Genomic DNA, 20,069 nt, shown 5'->3' with positions numbered 1-20,069 from the left:
TAACATTTTCTATACTTTGTGTCTTCTGATGACAGATTCCTCTTAGCTTTCTTTATGTGAAAATATCTATTCCACCTTAATTTATAAAATAAATCAGAACATGCATTGTCCTTTGTTTTCTGGAAGAGGTTTTTTTTTTTTTTAATAGAATTAGTATTATTCCTTAATTGTCTGATAGAATTTGCCAGAAAAAACATCTGTGGCAGGCAAAATAATGACAGCTCCCCCCAGAGCTATCTATATGCTAATCCTAGAACCTGTGAATATGTTACCTTACATGGCGAGAGACTGTAGATGTGATTAAATTAATGCTTTTGCGATGGGGAGATTATCTTGGGTTATCTGAAGAGTCAGTCAAAAGAGGATGTGAGTATGGTATATGCATACTTCTGTTAGAGAAATGCAACATTTCTAGCTTTGGAGATGGAGGAACAGGGCCACGAGCCAAGGAATGTTAAGTAGCCGCTAGAAGCCAGAAAAAGCAAGGAAATGGACTCTTCTCTAGAGCTGCCAGAAAGGCACACAGCACTGCCGACACCTTGATTTAGTCTAGTAAAACTCCTGTTGGACTCCTAACCAACAGATAAAAAAATGTTTTGTTTTAAGCTACTACACTTATGGTGATTTGTGCTGCAGCAGTAGAAAACTAGATCACCATGTGAGTTTAGAGTTTTCTTCATAGGGAGACTTTAATTTCTTAATTTCCTTAATTTATTATTAGTACAAGTTACTAAACTGATTAAAGAAAAAAAAAAATAAAGCCCCTCAAAGACCCTTATCTATTAATTTGTACCTTTCAGGGAATTAGTTTATTTCAACTTAGATGTCAAATTTATTGGCATAAAGTTATTTATAATACTCCCTTATTTTCATTTTAATGCCTGTCAGATCTATATAAATGCACCCGTTTTAATTCCTGATACTGATAATTGAAATCTTTTCTTGTTATCATATGTCACCATAGAAGGTTATTATACATAGTTATGTCCTATATTCTCCACTCTGTACATAGCAATCATCTCTCTTTCCCTCTACCTCTCACTTCTTTCTTTTGAAAAAATGTTTCTTATAATTTCAAAAGTAGTACTGTAATTTGTCATTTTAGGAGATGGTGGTGTTCAAAGATGTGGCTATAGATGTTCCTCAGGAGGAAAGGGATTGTCTGAACCCTGTGCAGAAGACTTTATAAAAGATGTGATGTTGGAGAACTATAGGAACTTGGTTTCACTGGGTAAAGTTATCTGCCTCTAATAACTCAGAATCTGTTTCTTGGAATTTCTGCTTTCTCCACTATGAATTTTAGGTCTACCTTTCAAACAACTAGATGAATTTTCTCTTTGTGTAGAAATGAGCACAGCTAGATGGAGGTGCACCTTCATTGTCTCCATCCTCACACTTTTCTCTTATCCTTTCTTATAACTGACTTTCTTCCTTGATGATTAAGGAGCAGTATTGGAATCCTGTACCATTAAAGCTTAACGTGGTCAAAGAAACCAGGCTTTGTCTTTTGTTTCACTTGCACTGTACTAAACATGCAGGTTGCACTAGCATAGATAAAACTAAACACACAGGTCCTGGTGTGAAGCTTTTTAGCCTTCTCAATTAACACCGTAATGGAGTGGATTAAGAAATTTCATCTGCTTTACATGTAGCCTTCATGGATCAAAAAATAGAATCCTGTTCCTTGTCTTCTATAGAGACTTTTACTCTTTATTTCTTAAAGAAAAAAACAAAAAACCCACAAGTGAGGTACAAGCATACCTCTGAGACATGGGTTTGTTTCCAGACCACCGCAATAAAGTAGACAAGTTTTTTGGTTTCCCAGTGCATATAAAAGTTATGTTTACACTATACTGTAGTCTATTAAGTGTACAATAACATATGCAAAAAATGTACATATTTTATTAAAAAATACTTGCTAAAAAGTGAGTTGTAATCTTTCTGCATTAGTAACATCGAAGATCATTGATCATAGATCATCATAAAATATTTAATAAAGAAAAAGTTTGAAATATTGTGAGAATTACCAAAATGTGATGTAGACACAGAAAGTGAGCAAATGTTAGAAAATGGCACTGATAGACTTGCTTGACACAAGCTGTCAATTTGTAAAAAATGCAATACCTACAAAGTGCAGTAGAGCTAATAAGAACAATAAGACGTAATAAAAAAGTGTCATCTACTATTTACAGCTGAAATGAACACTATTCCATTTACTACAGCAAATGTACTCTCTTTTAAACAATTTGCATTTAGAAGTTACATCCTAAGAACTTTGCATTTAACATGGGAAAATATCTGAGAGTATTTTGAGAAACGCCTTTTTTTCCCTCAAAGAAAAATAAAGAGAGAGCTTATATAATTAAAATTAAATATTTAATTATAATATATAATATTCTATATTATATATACCCCCTATTTGTTTGCTTTGTTTTTTATGATCCTGAGTTTATCTGAACATGAGAATTTGACCTTTCTTTCTTCTCTAGACCTTATCAAGTACCATCTATATATTTTTTTCATCAATTCTGAGTCACAGTATTTGGGTACTTTCACTTCCACCTCATTTCCATTTCTTTCCTTATAACTAGGACTTTCTATTTCTAAGCCGGCTGTGATCTCCTCATTGGAGCAAGGGAAGGAGCCCTGGATGGTTGTGAGGGAAGTGACAGGAGGACGGTGCCCAGGTGAGTGAGCTACAATCAGCAAGCAGGAAGTTCCTGTTGCAAGGAGTAGGTCAACTGGTGAGAATGTTGGGCTGGTAAGGTTACTGTAGACAGAATAATTAGGGAAAATCTTATTTCAAAACTTATTACGTTACGGTAACCAAATAATGTGGTACTGGCATAAAGACAGACATATAGATGAATGGAATAGAATAGAGAGACCAGAAATAAACCCTCAGATATATGGCAAAATTATTTTAGACAAGAGTGCCAAGACTATTCAGTGCGGGAAAGGACTGTACCCTTAACGAACGAAGCTGAGAAAACTGGATACCCACATGCAAAGGAATAAAGTTATATCCTTACCTTCTGTCATGTACAAAAGTTAACACAAAATGGATCAAAGTACCAAATTTAAGACTGAAAACTATAAAACATCTAGGAGAAAACATAGGGGAAAAGCTTCATGAGTTGGATTTGGCAGTACTTTCTGAGATATGACACCAAGGCACAGGTAACCAAAACAAAATTAGACAAATGGCAGTACGTCTTTAAAACTTCTGTTTATCTAAAGATACATTCAACAGAGTGTACAGTAACTTAAAACAATTTATTCAAGTTGCTTTGCTAGGTGATGGGAATACATTTTTAAAGTGTTATAAACACATTTTCAATCCAGTAGTGGGTCATGAACATACGCATATATGTTCTAATAGAATAGTTAGGAAAAATTAAGTTGATTAGAAACCATAAAGTTAAAGAAAATGACTACATTTAGGAGATAGTGATGGTAGAGGGATGATTGGGAAAGGAGTAGAACCCTAGGAAAGTATAAGGTCCTGAAGGCCAAGAGCGTGTTCATTCCACAAGTTAGAGTTCTTTGATGATATCTGTAACTCATTATAGTACTCCAGAACTGTGCGAAGAGTGTATTTCTGCTGTTTTAGGCCACCTAGTTTGTGGTACTTTGTTACATCAGCTCTAAGAAACTAATGCAGAGGGGAAACATAGGAAAATGATATTTACTCTCCTAAGTTTTGCATTCATTTAAAGATGTTATTCTTTTTTACCAACCTTTGATACCTGGCCAAGCCTTTGCTTTTGCATAGTTGTGGTGATTTCTTTTTAAATTTTAAAATTTTGAAATAGTTATAGATTCACAGGAGGTTGCAAAGGAATATACAGGGATGCCCCATGTATCCTTCCTCTAGCCTCCCCTGATGTTAAAATCTTGCAAAACTATAGTACAGTACCATACTGAAAAATTGACATAGTTACAATCCATAGAGCTTATTTGAATTTCACTACTTATAATGTGTGGGTATAGCTCCATGCATAGCCTTGTATTACTATTTCAACAGTCAGAGAGAGTACCATCACCACAAGACTCCCCTCCTGTTATCTCTTTATAGCTTACACCAGTCCCTTTCTCCTTTATTCTTAACCTTTGGTAACCACTAATCTATTCTACATATATATAATTATGTTATTTCATGAATGTTACATGAATGGAATCCTGCAGTGTATATCCTTTTAAGATTGGCTTTTTTATTCTATCATATCATATATATGTATGATATATATATATATCTTCTATCCTGTCATATATATGCTATATATATACACACACATTTATATATAAAGAATATAAGGAATATATATATACACACACATATATAAACATAAGTTATATGTATATGTTCCTTACATTCATGTAAAAGTTTGTATTTGAAAATAAATCTGGGATGAAGCTCAAGCATGTAATTTCTGGATGGCATGGGAAGCTCATTTTTAGTTTTGAAAGGAAATGCCAAACAGCAGCAATGTATGAGTGATCCATTTCACTCAACTTCAGTCAGCTTTTGGTGTTATCAGTTTTTCATTTTAGCCATTCTGATAGGTGGATAATGATATTTCATTGTAGTTTTTATTTGAATTTCCTTAATAGAAAAGCATGTTTATTTGCATCTGTGTATCCTCTTCAGTGAAATGTCTGTTCATGTCTTTTGCCCATGTTCTAATTTGATTGTTTGGCTTTTTAGTGTTGAATTTTCAAAGTTCTTTAGATATTTTAGATTGGCCTTTGTTGGATATATGACTTAAATATATATTTTCTCCAAGCCTGTAACTTGTGTTTTTATCCTTTTAACAGGGTCTTTTTGCAGAGAAAAAAAATTAATTTTGATGAAGTCTAATTTATTCATTTTTTTAAATCTTGTAAGTTGTTAGGAGATTTTGTTGTTTTTTGTTTTTTTTGGTGTCAAGTCAAAGAACACCGCTTAGTCCTAGGTCCTAAAGATTTTCTTTCTTTTTTTCTTGAAGTTTTATAGCTGTACATTTTCCATTTAAATCTGTAATCCATTTTGAGAGCTTTTTTTGTAGAAGATAAGAGACTTTAGGTCAAAGTTCATTTTTTTGCTTATGGATGTCTAATTGCTCCATCCATTTACTTAAAAAGTTATCTTTCCTTCATTGAATTGCTTTTTCACCCATGTCAGAAATCAGTTGAGCCCATTCATGTTGCTCCTTTTCTGAGTTTTGTGTTCTGTACCATTGATCTTTGTAACTATTCCTCTGCCAGAACTGCACTTTCTTGACTACTGCAGTTATATAGTAAGCTTTAATATTGGAAAGGGTGATTCTTCCCACTTTATGATTTTCCACAAATTTCTGGCTATCCTTAGGGTCTTTTTCTTTGCATGTAAATTTTAGAATAAGCTTGTCAGTATCTATAAAAACTTGCTGAGATTTTAATAGGAATTATGTTAAACCTATAGATGAAGTTAGAGAATTAACATCTTCACTCTGTTGAGTTTTCTAATCCATGAACACAGCATGTTGCTTCAAGTATCTTTTTCTTTGATTTCTTTTATTAGCATTTTATAATTTTCATCATATATAATCTCTACATGTTTTGTTAATTTTTTTTTACCTAGGTATTTCTTTTTTTCAAAGCATTTGTAAATGGTATTGCATTTTTATTTTGGCTCCCACTTATTGCCAATGTACAGAAAGAGCTTCAGCTGGTTCTATATGTTAATCTTGTATTCTAGGACCGTACTCAATGCACTTATTAGTACTAGTACTAGTTTTTCCTTGTAGATTCATTCTTTCAGACAATCATCAAATAGAGCATTCTTTTCCTTTTCCAATCTATGCTCTTTATTTCTTTTTCGTGCCTTATTGGAATGGCTAGAACTATGTCCTATGTTGAGGAAGAGTGGTAATAGTGGACACCCTTGCCTTTTCCCCAATTTTAGAGGGAAAACATTCAAGGGTTTGGTCTTTTGCCAGTAAGTATTATGATAGCTGTAAGTTTTTTTTGTAGATGCTCTTTATGAAGTTGAGGAAAGTCCCCTTTCTTCCTAATGCCCTGAAAGGTTTTTTTTGTTTTTTTTTTTTTAAATCATGAATGGGTGTTAATATGATCATGTAATAAGAAGGCTTTTCTTTTTTAGTTGTTGATATGATGGATTACATTAATTTTTGAATATTGAATCAGCCTTTGCACCTGTAATAAATCCCACTTAGTCATAATATATTATTCTTTCTGCTCACTTTTGGATTTGATTGTTAAAATTTAATTGAAGATTTTTTTACATCTAAGTTCATGAGAGATAGTGGCCTGCAGTTTTCTTTTTTGTGCTGCCTTTGCCTGGTTTTGGTATCAGTAATAATGACCTCATAAAGTAAGTTGGGAAGTATTTGCTTTTCATCTATTTTCTGGAAGTAATTGTGTAAAACAGTGAATGTTTGGTAAAATTCTCCAGTGAAAGCATCTGGACCTGGATATTTCTTTTGGGAGATCTTTTAAATTATAAATTAAATTTCTGTAATAGTTATAGAACTATTCAGATTATCTGTTTCATCTTGACTGAGTTTTAGTAGTTTGTGATTTTCAAGAAATTGGTTGATTTCTTCTAAGTTGTCAAAGTTATGAGTGTGAAGTTTATTTATTATAATTTATTTACATATATCCATGTACATAAAGAATACATATATATATACATATATCTTTATAATCCTTCAAATTTTTTTTTCTTCAAGGCTTTCTTTTTCACCCATGGATTATTTAGAAGTGTGTTATTTGGAGTTGTTTGGAGATTTTCCTGTTGTCTTTCTTTTATAGTTTGATTCCATAGTGGTCTCATGTGAAAGTCAGAGGGACCTGTCCACAAGAATCTTCCCTCACTGACAGGTGTAAGGTGATACTTCATTTGTGGTTTTGATTTGCATTTCTCTGATGTTGAGCATCTTTTCATGTGCCTGTTGGCCATCTGTATGTCTTCTTCGGAAAAATGACTATTCAGGTCTTTTGTCCATTTTTTAATATCTCTTCAGTGTCCATCTAAATAGTTATATGGCTTTGATGGTTTGGTAGCATGAAGCAAAATTAAGTTTTTTAAAACACCTGCATTAAAGGGCTTTTAGATATATTAAAAGAGTGGGTCACTTTCTGACCTCAGAAACACATACTTATCTAACTTGGAGTTTGATAATTTGCTTTTCAGCTGTCACCAGTTTCCTTATGCTGGTCTGTATGTAGTGAACGCTGAGGGGTAAGCTGTTTTACACATCAGACACAATTCCTATGCTGTTAACTAATGTGCTATCTATTGGAGATGCATATAAGTTAATCTTCACATAAAATTATCTCCTCAATAAAGCTCTTCTATGCTCCCTGTATATCATTACTATTTCTTCAAATAGTAATAAATAGCTCATTTTAGAAGCAAGCTATTTTATCATCCACATGTTATATAGGATGTGGTTTGACCACATGAATTGCGTGCATGTGTATGTTTTCTGAAGACATGAGGAAACTAAATATCTACTAAAGAAAAACACAGTTTAGGAAGAGTTCACAATACAATCAAAACAATCATAGACATCTGTGTTTTATAAGTAACTTTAATAAAAAACGTTGACTTCAAAGGCAGAATAATAAACGGGCTAAGTGGAGACAAAAGCATCCCAAATGTAAAAGGTCCATCACAGAGGAAGTGGTGCACTACCAACTTGCCTCTTTTTCTAAACCACATATACTGGAGAAACATCGTGTTGAGTAAAAACCATCTTCTTCAGTGCATAAAGAAGGTACAGAAGAAGTGAACTGGGAAGCACTTCTCTTTAATTAGCTACAGTCCATAATAGGCCTGCCTGGCTAGACTTCCTGAAGTACTTTAGTCATAGTAGGTAGGAATTAACTCATCTTTTTACCCCCAAAATATGCTTACAGTAAAGGGAGTGCTATTTTCTACACATGATGGAAATCTTTACGTTGGTACAAAAGAGTTAAGATATTAATTCCCTTAAGAAAGTCCTTGAATATTCTCAGGACAGATTTTTCAACCGCAGATAAAATTAACTGCTTCTCTCTGTCAAATAAACTGCTTCTCTCTGTGTGCAAGTGAGAAGAATCTAGGTAGGCTGCATAATCTACTAAGTCATTCCCCTCTAGGTTAAGTGGTATTGCTAGTGATAATAAGGGTGCCAGAACTGGAAGTGTGACTGAAACAGTGCCTGATGAGCACATCCCACAAAGCAAACTAGAGAGGATAGGGAAGAACACAGGTGATAAAGCGGGGTACATCTCCAGGAACTGGAAAACAATACAGTGCTTATAAGCAGTGAAGTTTAAAAATAACCTTGGAATCAGAATATCTGAGTCCTAGTCCCAGCTATGACATGTTGTGTGACTTTGGATAAGACATGCCCTTCTTGTCTTACAGAGTCCTTCAGTGCTTAGGTTCTAGAATCCCATGAAATTATGATGTTGACATCTGCATGGATATACCTATAATTCTAGGAGCTCAGCCTTGGTTCAAGGCAGTCCCGGATAAAATTTTAAGTCTAGTACATCCCCAGATAACCTTCCTCTTGTGTTGTAATTTGAAGGAACATTTGCTGTTCTATTTCTTTGCCTCACAAGCAGCCAGCATTTTTCCTCCAAATAAGGCTTCCCCTCCCCATCTAATCCCTGATCACTGTGTTTATCCTAGTGTATTTTGACTGCTTCTATTTCCATTCCATTTTCTACAGGAGGACCAACTTCTGTCTTGACGAATGAATCTCCTGAGAGAAGTAATCCATTTTTATAAACATTCTAGTAAGGTAATTTCCACTCAAAATATAAAGCTGACATTTGTACATATTTCTGTCTACATTTATAAATTGACTTGACCATGAGAGCACATAAATAAGAGATGGGGTCTTGAGATAGCTTAAAGAAAAAAGGGCTAGAGAGAGGAGAGCAAAGGAGGAAAGGAAAGCAAAAGAGAGGAAATAGAAAATAGGAGAAATAACAAAATAAATCATCTGTCAGAGCAGTGAGACATTATGCCATCTGTATTATCAGAATAAGCACCAAATCAAAAATTTTCCTGGTTAAGAAAATGTGACAAGAGAACAACAACAACAACAAAAAAACAAATAAGCAAACAACACATTACTAAATATAACACTTCAGAAGTTTTGCAAGAATTTGGAAAACTCAAGCCTAAATAATTTTAACTGTTTCTCAATACCACTAAATTACATTACGACTGGAATAAGAGGCTACATTATTCTGTAGTTCAGAAATGTTTCTCTGCCCTCTGAGTATCTGATGCCTTCATTCATCACTGTTCATCTGGATTTCAGACAGCTACCCTCCAAGTTCTTTGATGACTAGAAGTATGTGAGCTGGTTTGAGATGACCTAGGAGGCATTCATTATCCCCAAAAAACAATTGGGGGCACTACTAGGCATTTTTGGTCAAAGTGAAACTTACTTTGATAGTGTAATATCATGTCTGTCACTTACCTATTTTTTGGAATAGAACTTTGTAGAGAGAGCATTCAAGAGTCCTTGGTTTCTGCAGCCACACTATAAAGCCCTACCTTCACCTGCCACCTAACAAATGTGTGATCAGGGTGGATGAACCAGAGTACGCTTACCATCACTTCAAGGTACACCGCTTAAAACAGACAACTCTCTGAAAATGGGGCTGTATGTAAATAAGATGTCTTCCTATAATATCATTTCTTTCATTCCTTCAATGTTTAAGTCACTGTTAAGCTAAGCATTGTGCTAAGAATTAAAGATAAAATTAGGAGCAGAACAGACACATGGAGCTTACAGTTTAATGAAAGAAACAGACACAAGTAAAATTATCACGTAAATAAATATATAATTTAAAATTATTAGAAAACTATAAAGAAAGATTTGGCATGACAGCAAATAACAGAAAAAAACAAATCTAGCCTGAAGTCAGAAGCTTCTCTAAGGAGATGCTGTTGCAGCAGACTACTGAAGGAAAGAATGAACTAAACAGATAAACTAGATACAAATGGGAGAAAGATATCCAAGCAGATTTAAGTATCCTGAGGTATGAGACAGCATGGAACTTCGGAGGAGCTAAAAGAAAGCCCAGCCATTGTCAATGGGACAAGAGTAAGACCAATGAGATGAAGATAAAGAAGTGGTCAGGGCCGAAGCATGAAGGAAATTATAGGCCATGATAAGGATTTTGGACTTCATCCTAAAAGCAGTGACAGCATCAGAACTAAGCAGGGGAATGGCATATCAGTTTCTTCATTCTCTTAACTATAGTGAAGAGAGGACAACAATGGATTGAAGAGATCTATTAGAAAGCTAGAGTTCTGGGTAATTTTGAATTACGGCATTGCTGGGTAGTTGTTAAGTATACAAAAATATTTATGAAGTAAAATCAACAGGAGTTGGGTAAGTTGATGAGGAAGAGGGAAATGTAAAGGAAGGCTTGTAGATTTCTGGCTTGTGCAAGTTGGTAGATGGTGGTGTCATTCATTACATAGGAAGCATGGAAGAGGACCAGATTGGAGCATTTATTTTATAACTGGATGTTTCCACCTTTGGACCAACCATCTTCCTCAATTCCCCCTCCCTCCTCTAGCCTCTGGTAACCACAATGTGATCTCTTTTTCTATGAGTTTGGATTTTGTCTTTTTTTTTTTCCTTCCAGATTCCATATACAAGTGAGATCATATGGTATTTGTCTTTGTCTGACTTGTTTCATTTAGCATAATGTACTCAAGGTCCACCCATGTTGTCTCAAATGGCAGGATATCCCCATTTTTATGGCTGAGTAATATTCCATTGTGTGTATATATGTATATACGTGTATGTATATGTGTACAAACATACACACACAACATTTTCTTTATCCAGTCATCTGTAAATGAACACTTAAGGTTGTTTCCATGTAAATTACATTGCTATGAACATGGAGGGGGATGTAGATATCTCTTCGACACAGTGTTTTCCTTTCCTTTGGCTATATTACCAGAAGTGGAATTGCTGGATCATATGGTAGTTCTATTTTTTTTTTTCTGTCTATATTTTTTTTTATTGAAGTATAGTCAGTTTACAATGTAGTGTCAATTTCTGGTATACAGCACAGTGCTTCAGTCATACATGAACATACATATATTCATTTTCATATCTATTTTTAATTTTTTGAGGCTCTTCCATACTCTTTTTCCATTGTGGCTTTACCACTTTAGAATCCCACCAACAGAACACAATGATTCCCTTTTTTCCACATCCTCACCAGCATTTATCTCTTATCTTTTTGATGATGGTCATTCTGACAGGTAATGGGATAATATCTCATTGGATTTTGATTTGCATTTCCCTAACAATCAGTGATGTTGAGCATCTTTTCATGTACCTGTTGGCCATTCATATTCATATATCTTCATTGAAAAAATGTCTTTTCAGGTCCTTTGCCCATTTTTAATTTGAATTATTTTTTCTTTGCTATTGAGTTGTATGAGTTCTTTATATATTTGGGGTATTAACCCCTTATCAGATACAAATATTTTTCCCATTCCATAGGCTGTCTTATTACTTTCTTGATTGTTCATGTGGTTTTAAATAGCAATTTTCCCCTTTTACCCTAAGTGTGTAACAACGAGCAAATTAATTAACCTTTATAAAGCTATGGTGGAGTATACCAAAATTATCTTATTTTACACCTTGATGAATATATGTTTAAAATCTAAAATGATCAGAATGTAACTTTATGTTCCCCCATTTTCCTACATGAACCATCTGCTGTATTCAAACTAAAATTAATCCCTCAATAAATTAACTAATATTATTAAATATCAGAAATTCATTGTTTCATTCAAAAAAATAAGCCGTCAATGTACTAGGTCTTAGGTCAGGGTATAGAAATGTTAAAGTATATACAGAAAGTAATATGGTCTTCATTTTATAGGTGAAGAAAATGAGATAAGAACTCTTCATTAGTTTAAAGTCACAAGTATTTGCTTACACAAGTTACTGGCAAAAGGCCAAACCCAGGTTTCTTGGCTCCCATCTATAAATCATCAAAACTAAATAACAAAAGGACATATGCATCGCCTTAAATTACTTAGAAAGTTCCTAACATAGCTCACAGATTTTTCTAAAGTATAAGTTTATTTGAAAATAATTTACTGAATACCAATGATATTTTATGGACCTTATTTGAGCCTCATTGTCAAGGCAAAGACTGATAACATTGTAATACCTTATGACTAACCTACTCCTCTATGTCCTACCCTAGTTTTGCCTCCATTTCCATGTGAACTAAATCAGCACACAAAAATAGAAGCTATTTTGGTGACATTCTAGAAGGAAGAGCAAACTGGAAGAAAAAGGTTCCACCTAGAAGATACCTTTAGGTGTCTTGCTGTCTGCATTTTATTTTTTAAATGCCTTTCATTGGGAATACTGATTCACAGCTTTTTGAGGCAGGGTCAATTTAATTGAGATATAATTCACATATAAAAATTCACCTATTTTAAGTATATAATTCAATGAGTCTTAACAAATATAAATTTGTAAGGTTTAGGGTCATAGATTTCATTTATGAATCTGATCTAATCTATGAAGACTCTCCCTTGAAAAATGCACATATACCAAATATGTTACATAAAATTTCAAAGACTTCACAGGTATCCTAAAGCTTATCCATGCATCCTCATAGATAGAACCTAGGTTAAGAAACATTGATCAAGAAAGTGCCTAAAAGGAATTATAGTCAAGTAAACATTCTTTTCAGGTTGAACACTTTCTTCTTTATCCTATTCATAACATAAAGAGTATTCTCTTATCTCACTTGATCTCTAACATATATTCAGAAAATTGTTGTATGTAATACTGAAATGTAGATCAGATTACATATAAAAGATATACTCCACTTAGAGATACTGCTTGCAAAAAACATACTTATGCTTTGGTTTTGTCTCACAAAAACAAATAAACAAAATATCACTGGATTTAAGTATAATTTATTTCAACAAGATACACTGAGAGGTTGATAAATACCAAACCAAAGCAAAAGAAAAGCATCCTTATCTTGGGTAAATGCACCTAAGATAGGGTTAGGCTTCTTGAAATATTAAAAATAGGTCACAGAGCCAATTCTATTTTCAAGCAAGCATGAAACCCATGGATAGCACTGGAAACTGGGAAGGGTATTCTTTAGATATCATTGTGACAAGTTTTAAGAACATCATCTTGGCATATGAAGGATCTGCCTGATACTACCAGCAAACGTAACCCAAATGAAGAAACACTATGACACCAGCATAGCAAACAGTGTCAAAGTCTTCAGTGCCCTTTGTTTTTTTCTGCTGTGTAACAAATCACCCCAAAGCTTAGGGGCTTAAAACAAGAGAGCTGTGTTCTCTCTCACAATTGTGTGTATGGATTCAGGTCAGCTGGGCATCTCATGCTTAAGTTCCTTTATGTACTTGCAATCAGATGACAGCTAAGCCTGGAGTCATATGAAGGCTGGTTTGGACACCTAAGATGGTTCTACACTCATGTGTCTGGCACTTCAGGTGGGATGGATGCAATAGCCATGAACTAGCCAAATGAATATATATATATATATATATATATATAACTTAATAATTATATATATATATATAATGTATATAACTATAAATACGTGTACATATATAGATATCTTTCTATGTGACCTCTTCAAATGCCTTATCTGAGTAACCTTGCAGCATGGAAATCTCAAGGTTAATTGGACTTCTTACATAGCAGGTGGCTTACCCCAGAATAAGCTTTCCAAGAAATCAGGGCAGAAGTTGCAGGGCTTTTTATGAACTGTCTTCAGAATATGTGCAGCATCAGTCTGGTTACAAAGAGCCAGCTCAGATTCAATGTGTAGAAGACAGAGAAGGGCATAAATACCAAGAGGTGTGATTCACTGGAAAGGCAGGATCTTTGGAACCTAGTCGCCACATAACTAGTTTGCAAAATAAGAGCCATAGGTCAAAAATACCTGATATGTGACAATTAGGAATGGTTTTCTTAAAAACAAACCTGTGATATATTCAACAAGGTGAAAATTCAGGTCTCCAAATACCAAAAGATAGCATTAACCAACAGGCCACATTTTATAAAATTTATTGTGCCATGTATTGGACCTTATAGCCACTTCTAGGCACATACGATCATCGCAGCAGCAGAATTTTTGAAAAATAGTAATAAGCAGCATCTTTAAACAGGAAGTGAAATTATAATAGCTTTTTTTAAAAGAAACTAAACCTATTAACAAAATAAAATGTCAGAAAATTTATTTCACAATCTGGAAATAAAAGCTTTGCTTTCAGGTTTCCTTTATCCATGCTTATTTTATCCTGATACTCAAATGCAAAATACTTAAAAGTTACTCCAAATGTCTCAGATTCCAAACTGCATTGCAATCATTAATTAGTTATTCCACACAACGTTCCCTGGAGGAAAATAATGATAATTATCCATTACTATGGAAAGCAGTAGCAGGCTTCTAAAGACCAGCTCGCCTAAGTGATACCTAAAGAATGTGGCTTTTCTCTAAACCTTTCCAGACCTCACCTTTCACCATTAAATCCTAAGAAGTCTGCCTTTCCTGGTTAAGCCATCTGTTCACTTGGGAAGGTATCTTTTATCTTGAAGACACTAAAATTAATGTGTTAAACTAATCATTTGCTAATATTGTAACTAGATCACTATTTACTTAGTCCCAAGCCCTAATAGATATATAAGAAAGCTCCAACTTGTTTGACTTGCAGGAAATGTCATCATTATATCTCCAGAAGAAATAATTATAAATTTATAATGGTGTCACATTTTTGGATGCGCTAGTATTACATTAAAGACAGCCATAAAACACACCATTCTAATAACATGCTATGATCAATTAACATACTCTGACCTAGAACAAAGTATGGTGACCGCCCTACCTCTCTGTTTTGCTACTGCTGGCCTCGCTGCTCCTGTCATTTACCGTCTCCTTTTTTATTATTAGCTCCAAAGGGGAAAGGGCTATGGCAGTCATAATGGTTAAAAGCCCAGATCATCTTACAAACAAAACAGAATGCTTTTCTGAGCAAGTCTGCATTATTCAAAAAGATAACCGACTCTGCCATGTTAATTGACTCTAATTTATTCCATGGAAATTACTTCATTTTCTGTGCTAAGCTATTCATAATCCAAGCATGTCACATACTGATTTGCTGAGACTATGAAACTAGTCTATCAGAATTAATTAGCAAATTAAGAGACTTTGCACTAAAAATTTCTCAGCAGAGGAAAACGAAATTGCATAGTGTGAAAGATGTAAAAAGAGAATATAGAATGTTGCAAAGAAAAATAAAACAAGTTGAATGTTTTCCTATTCAGTTGACCACAGATAGAGTAGATTTAGTTATACAGAAAGCAAATTGGTTTGAAGGGGGTCAGGAGGATTAGAAAGTTAGTGTTTCATGTACATGTGGTCACCTGGCCTCTGAAAGAAACTATTTGGCTGAGGAAATTGAAAAGACAGGTGAACAGGAATAGACATGAATCAAAATGGGCAGCTAGAGTCTAAGGAGTTGTTCTGAACCTTGGCTGCACGATGGAATCCTGTGGGACCTTTAAAAATTACTGATGTCTCAGAGATTTTAATTTACCTGGAGTGTGGCCTGATCATCAGGATTTTTAAAAGCTTCTCACGTGGTTTCAATGTGCAGCAAGCTTTGAGAAGGACTGATGCAAATGTTACTCATGGTCAGGGGGGACAGAGTTCAGGACAGGAGGCTGTCATCATGGGTAAAGTCTATGGGGAAATACTGGTTTTGGCAACACAGCAGAAGAGGTTTTCACCCCCATGTGGTATAGCACAACTAAAATGCTAGATAAAATATTTTAAAACATTTTTTTTTCTGATGCATTTTCCAGCTGACAAGAAATTAAGATAACTTCTCAAAGGTCAAAATGAAAAGAAAGCACAAGTCCTCAGAAGTCAGTAGCATGGGAACTGGCAGCTGCTTTGAAGTCTATGACAATTCTTGCTAACCTGGACCCTGAGTTTTAATCGGCTACATGTGGAGAACAGATGACCAAGCCAAGTCCCTTTAGAGTGAAACAGCAGATTAGAGATGCTCCCTTAAACCTGATGCCTTTGAAGGGTGACATCCTCAGAATGTGAAAGGCAGGATGGATGGACAAAAACAAAGATAAAAAACAACCAAAAAAACCTGTCCTACTGAAAGAATAATACAAGTCATTCTTAGCCTTAACTCTGGATTCTTTTGAAGAAAGGGAAGAAGTCTGTCCTATGTAGGAATTCATATCAACCGTGTGGCCTACAAAGTCTCAGGCCAAAAATTTAGTTGAAGCTGTCCTAAGACAGTGGTGACCATACTAGCAGAAGCAGGCACAATTCCTCTCTGAAAGAACACGTTTTGACCCAGACCTAAAAGAATGTGCAGATGATGCTCTGAGAAATAGAGCCTTGTAGTACGTGGGAAAAATAGGCCTCTCTGAAAGAGAGTCATAAGGGAAAAAAAGGAAAAGAATCAAATCAAAAACTATAATTATCCGGTATTGAGGGGAAAACAAAGTAAATTCCTTGACCTAATAAAATATATCTTCCAAACAAACAAAAATCTATCACGAATATCATACACAGTTAAATCATTTTTTAAAAGCAGGGAAAATACAAGGATTCTATTCTCATAACTTCTATTCAACATTTTACTGGAGGCTGGAGTCAATGGAATAAAATAAGATAGATAAAAAGCATGAGGAGTGGAAAAGAAGAAAGGAAACTGTCATTGTACATAGACAATAAACCTCAAAGAAAAATATTATAATTATTAAGAGAGTTTAGCCAGGTAGATGTAAATAAGGTCAGCATATAAATTTTTCCTGAAATTTTACACAATTTTTAGAGAGATACCATTTACCATAGTAACACAAAAATAAGGTAGGTAGGGATAAATCTAAAAAGTGATGTGCAAGGCCTTAGAGAATATTATAAACGTTAGTTTAAGACATTAAAAATGACCCAAATTAAAAGAGATATACTGTGCTCAAAAACAGGAATACAATATTCTAATCTCAGTTCTCCCCAAATGGATATAATACAGTTCGATCAAATTCTAAGTGGAGTTTTTGTAGAACTTGACAAGTTGATTTTTAAGCTTTATGCAGAAGAGGGAAAGCCAAGAAAGGCCAAAGCACATCTAAAGGAGAATCAGAGGGAAGAATCAGGGCTTTCCTTGCCAGATATCAAACCTTATAATAAAGGCTACAGGAATTGGGAAGTTGGATATGAGCACAGGAACAGACAACTAAAACAATTTTTTAAAAAACACAGAGCCTAGAAACAGACTCACACATACATGGAAACATTATATAACAGAGCAGGCACTGGACATCAGTGGAAAAAGAAAGACAAAAATTTTTCTGAGACAGTTAGCCATATCAAGGGTTGGCAACTGCAGTCCACAGGCCAAATCCAACAAGCCTCTTGCTTTTATAAATAAAGTTTTATGGGGACACAACCACACTCATCCATTTACAGCTTGTCTTTGGCTGCTTTTGTGGTACAATGGCAAAATTAAGTATATTACAACAGGGACCATACAACCTGAGAAGCCTAAACTAGTCACTATCCTATCCTTTACAGGAAGTTTGCTGACCCTTGATTGATACTTTTAAAAAATTAGAATGAATTCCTACCTTCTGCCATAACATAAATCAAGTCCAAATACATAGAGAATATAAATGGGAATGGCAAAAACTTTAAGGCCCATGGAAAAAATTACAGAGAAATATTTCTATGATTAGGGGGTAAGGAAGGGTTTGTTTTAAAAGATGTAAAAAACAAAAATCATACAGAATGTTTTTTAAAATAATAAATTAAAATTCAGTTCCTCAAAAACACTATAAACACAACCCACAACTTGAGGTAAGATATTTAATCACATTAAGCCACAAAAGGATTAAGACACACAACATCTAATCAAATCCTGCAAATCAGTAATATGAGCAACCTAAAAGACAAATAGAAAAAGGAAACCAAGACAGTCACACCATGAGGTAGAAACAGGGATGATCAATTAACATAAGAATAAAAAGTTTATCTCATTAGTAGGCAGAGAAATGAAAATTGAAACCACAATGAAATGCCATTTCACATCCTCTATATAAACCAAAATTAAAGAATTAGACAATATCAAGGGCCGTGGATGTGGCAGAACACTGGAACTCGCAGGCAGTGCTGATGGGAATACAAATAGGTACATCCACTTGAAGAAACAATCTGCACTACAGATGAAGTAGAGCATGCATATAGTCTATGGCCCAGCAACTCCATTCCTTAGGGGAATTCTTGCACACATACACCAGAGATATGGCTAAGAATACTTATTGAAGCACTGTTCTGATAGAAGAAAGAAAGAAAAAACTGAACAACATAAATGTTCACTGACCACAGAACTGATAAATAAATTATGGTATATTCACACAGTAGCACAGTACACAAAACTGAAATTGAATAAATGAATAGAGCTGCACACGTCCAATTAGAATGAATATCAAAACTTTCCATGATGTAAAGTAAATATAAATTGCATTTATAAAGTATTTTTCAAAAATAAAAACAAAATGTTATTGTTTAGAGATACATATGTATACAGTAAAACTATAATGAAACAGCAAAGAAAGGATATGTAAAAGATCTTTTAAACTCTCTAAAAAGAGTTCTTTCATTGGCAGGTAGTAGCAGGAAGATGCGTTTTGGGAGATAACCAAAGGAGGCATCAAACATTTAGAAACGGAATGGCATTTACATGGGTCTTGTTATTATTATTACTATTACTAGTATTATTAACCCCATTGATATACTATATACAGTCACTTATATGCAGGACATATTTCAAAATAAAAAAGGAAGAAAGGTAGGAAGGGAGCGAGGAAGGGAAGGAGACCAGGAGGATGTCAGCTAGTCTAGCAGCCACATTTAAAGACTAAGAGGTTCAATGGACACTGATTATACTGAAGTATTTTTACTTTTAAGAAAGAAAACTTAAGATACAGGAATTATTATAGTGCTTATAATACAATTAAGTTCTGTATTAATTTTTGAATGCATCAATAAAAGAATACATTGAATAAGCAAATGCATGCACACACAATTTACATAGAGGTGATTTAATACCCTGAATGAGCAGTTTCTTACACCTAGTGTAAAAACCTACTTGAATTCTTTTATCTTAAATGTCTTAGACCTCTCTAGGTGGTCTAGGCACCAGGTGAAACTCTCTTGTAGTTAAAAGTATCTCATAGAAATCATTTCCAAGAGAATACATTATTTTTATTTCTTAATAGTATGTAGCCTTGGAATCAACTGGTGAAACCACATTTTATTCCTGTTTTGTAGAAGAAAGGCATTCACATGCCAAAGAGTCAGAAGGGGTACAGGATGAGCAACAGAGAGGAGAATTTTTCATCCTCTTCATTTTTCCTAACCCTCTTGGACAGGCGATGATGCTTGGTTCAAGGACAAGAAACCAGTATAACAAGCCTAATTGTATAAGTAGAAACATTCATTATGTAAGTAGACATGAATATGGACTTATATAACTTGCAAACTTAGCCAAAAATTAAGGGTCTTTCAAAATAACTAGATACAAATTAATGACATAATAAGAATACAAAGTGATTTATATTTAATAAGCAGAATAAACAAAATAAGAATATATAAAGAGGTATCAAAAATGTTGTCAAATGTTGAGAAATTATTTTGGAAAAACTAGAAAAGAGAAAAAAGACAGCAGATGTGGTTTACTTACTCTGTTGATAAGAAGATAGAGCAGAATTATTTCCTCCCTTATTTCTAAATTGAAAATCAGCCTTTTCTGGCAGCCACATACTACCATTGGCTCACATAGAACTCAATATTAACCAAAATTTCTAAGACTTTCTCACACTTATTAAGAGGTATACTAAGCCATCTATTCACCAACCTGCACCTGAGACACTGTTTTTTGTTTAGGGAAAAGAGTAATGCAGGGCTTTATATTTATCCCTGTCAAAAATTATCTTGCTAATTTCAGCTGA

At 34.3% G+C, this 20,069-nt stretch overlaps 1 protein-coding gene and 1 long non-coding RNA gene across 9 annotated transcripts in view; one reads left to right on the top strand and one right to left on the bottom strand.

The window, feature by feature from the left end:
- Window positions 1–18,892, top strand: part of LOC105065078 (uncharacterized) — a 36,975-nt gene extending 18,083 nt beyond the window's left edge. For 2 of the 6 annotated variants that reach the window (XR_012509377.1, XR_012509382.1), the window contains exons 5-7: window positions 1,106–1,231; window positions 2,592–2,687; window positions 8,709–11,804. This is a non-coding gene — a long non-coding RNA (uncharacterized LOC105065078). Of the gene's footprint in view, window positions 1–1,084; window positions 1,232–2,591; window positions 2,688–8,708; window positions 11,805–15,899 lie in introns of those variants that run through there. The other 4 variants (XR_012509380.1, XR_012509379.1, XR_012509378.1 and 1 more) reach the window with 4 other exon arrangements.
- LOC141578721 (metabotropic glycine receptor-like) overlaps window positions 1–20,069 on the bottom strand; it is a 94,995-nt gene that overhangs the window by 17,952 nt on the left and 56,974 nt on the right. The gene's annotated exons all lie outside the window — the stretch shown is intronic.

The sequence above is a fragment of the Camelus bactrianus genome, chromosome 9, assembly GCF_048773025.1.
Source record: "Camelus bactrianus isolate YW-2024 breed Bactrian camel chromosome 9, ASM4877302v1, whole genome shotgun sequence".
Classification (NCBI taxonomy): domain Eukaryota; kingdom Metazoa; phylum Chordata; class Mammalia; order Artiodactyla; family Camelidae; genus Camelus; species Camelus bactrianus.
The sequence above is the reverse complement of the archived record's forward strand: the minus strand, read 5'-3'. Positions and strand labels throughout refer to the sequence as shown.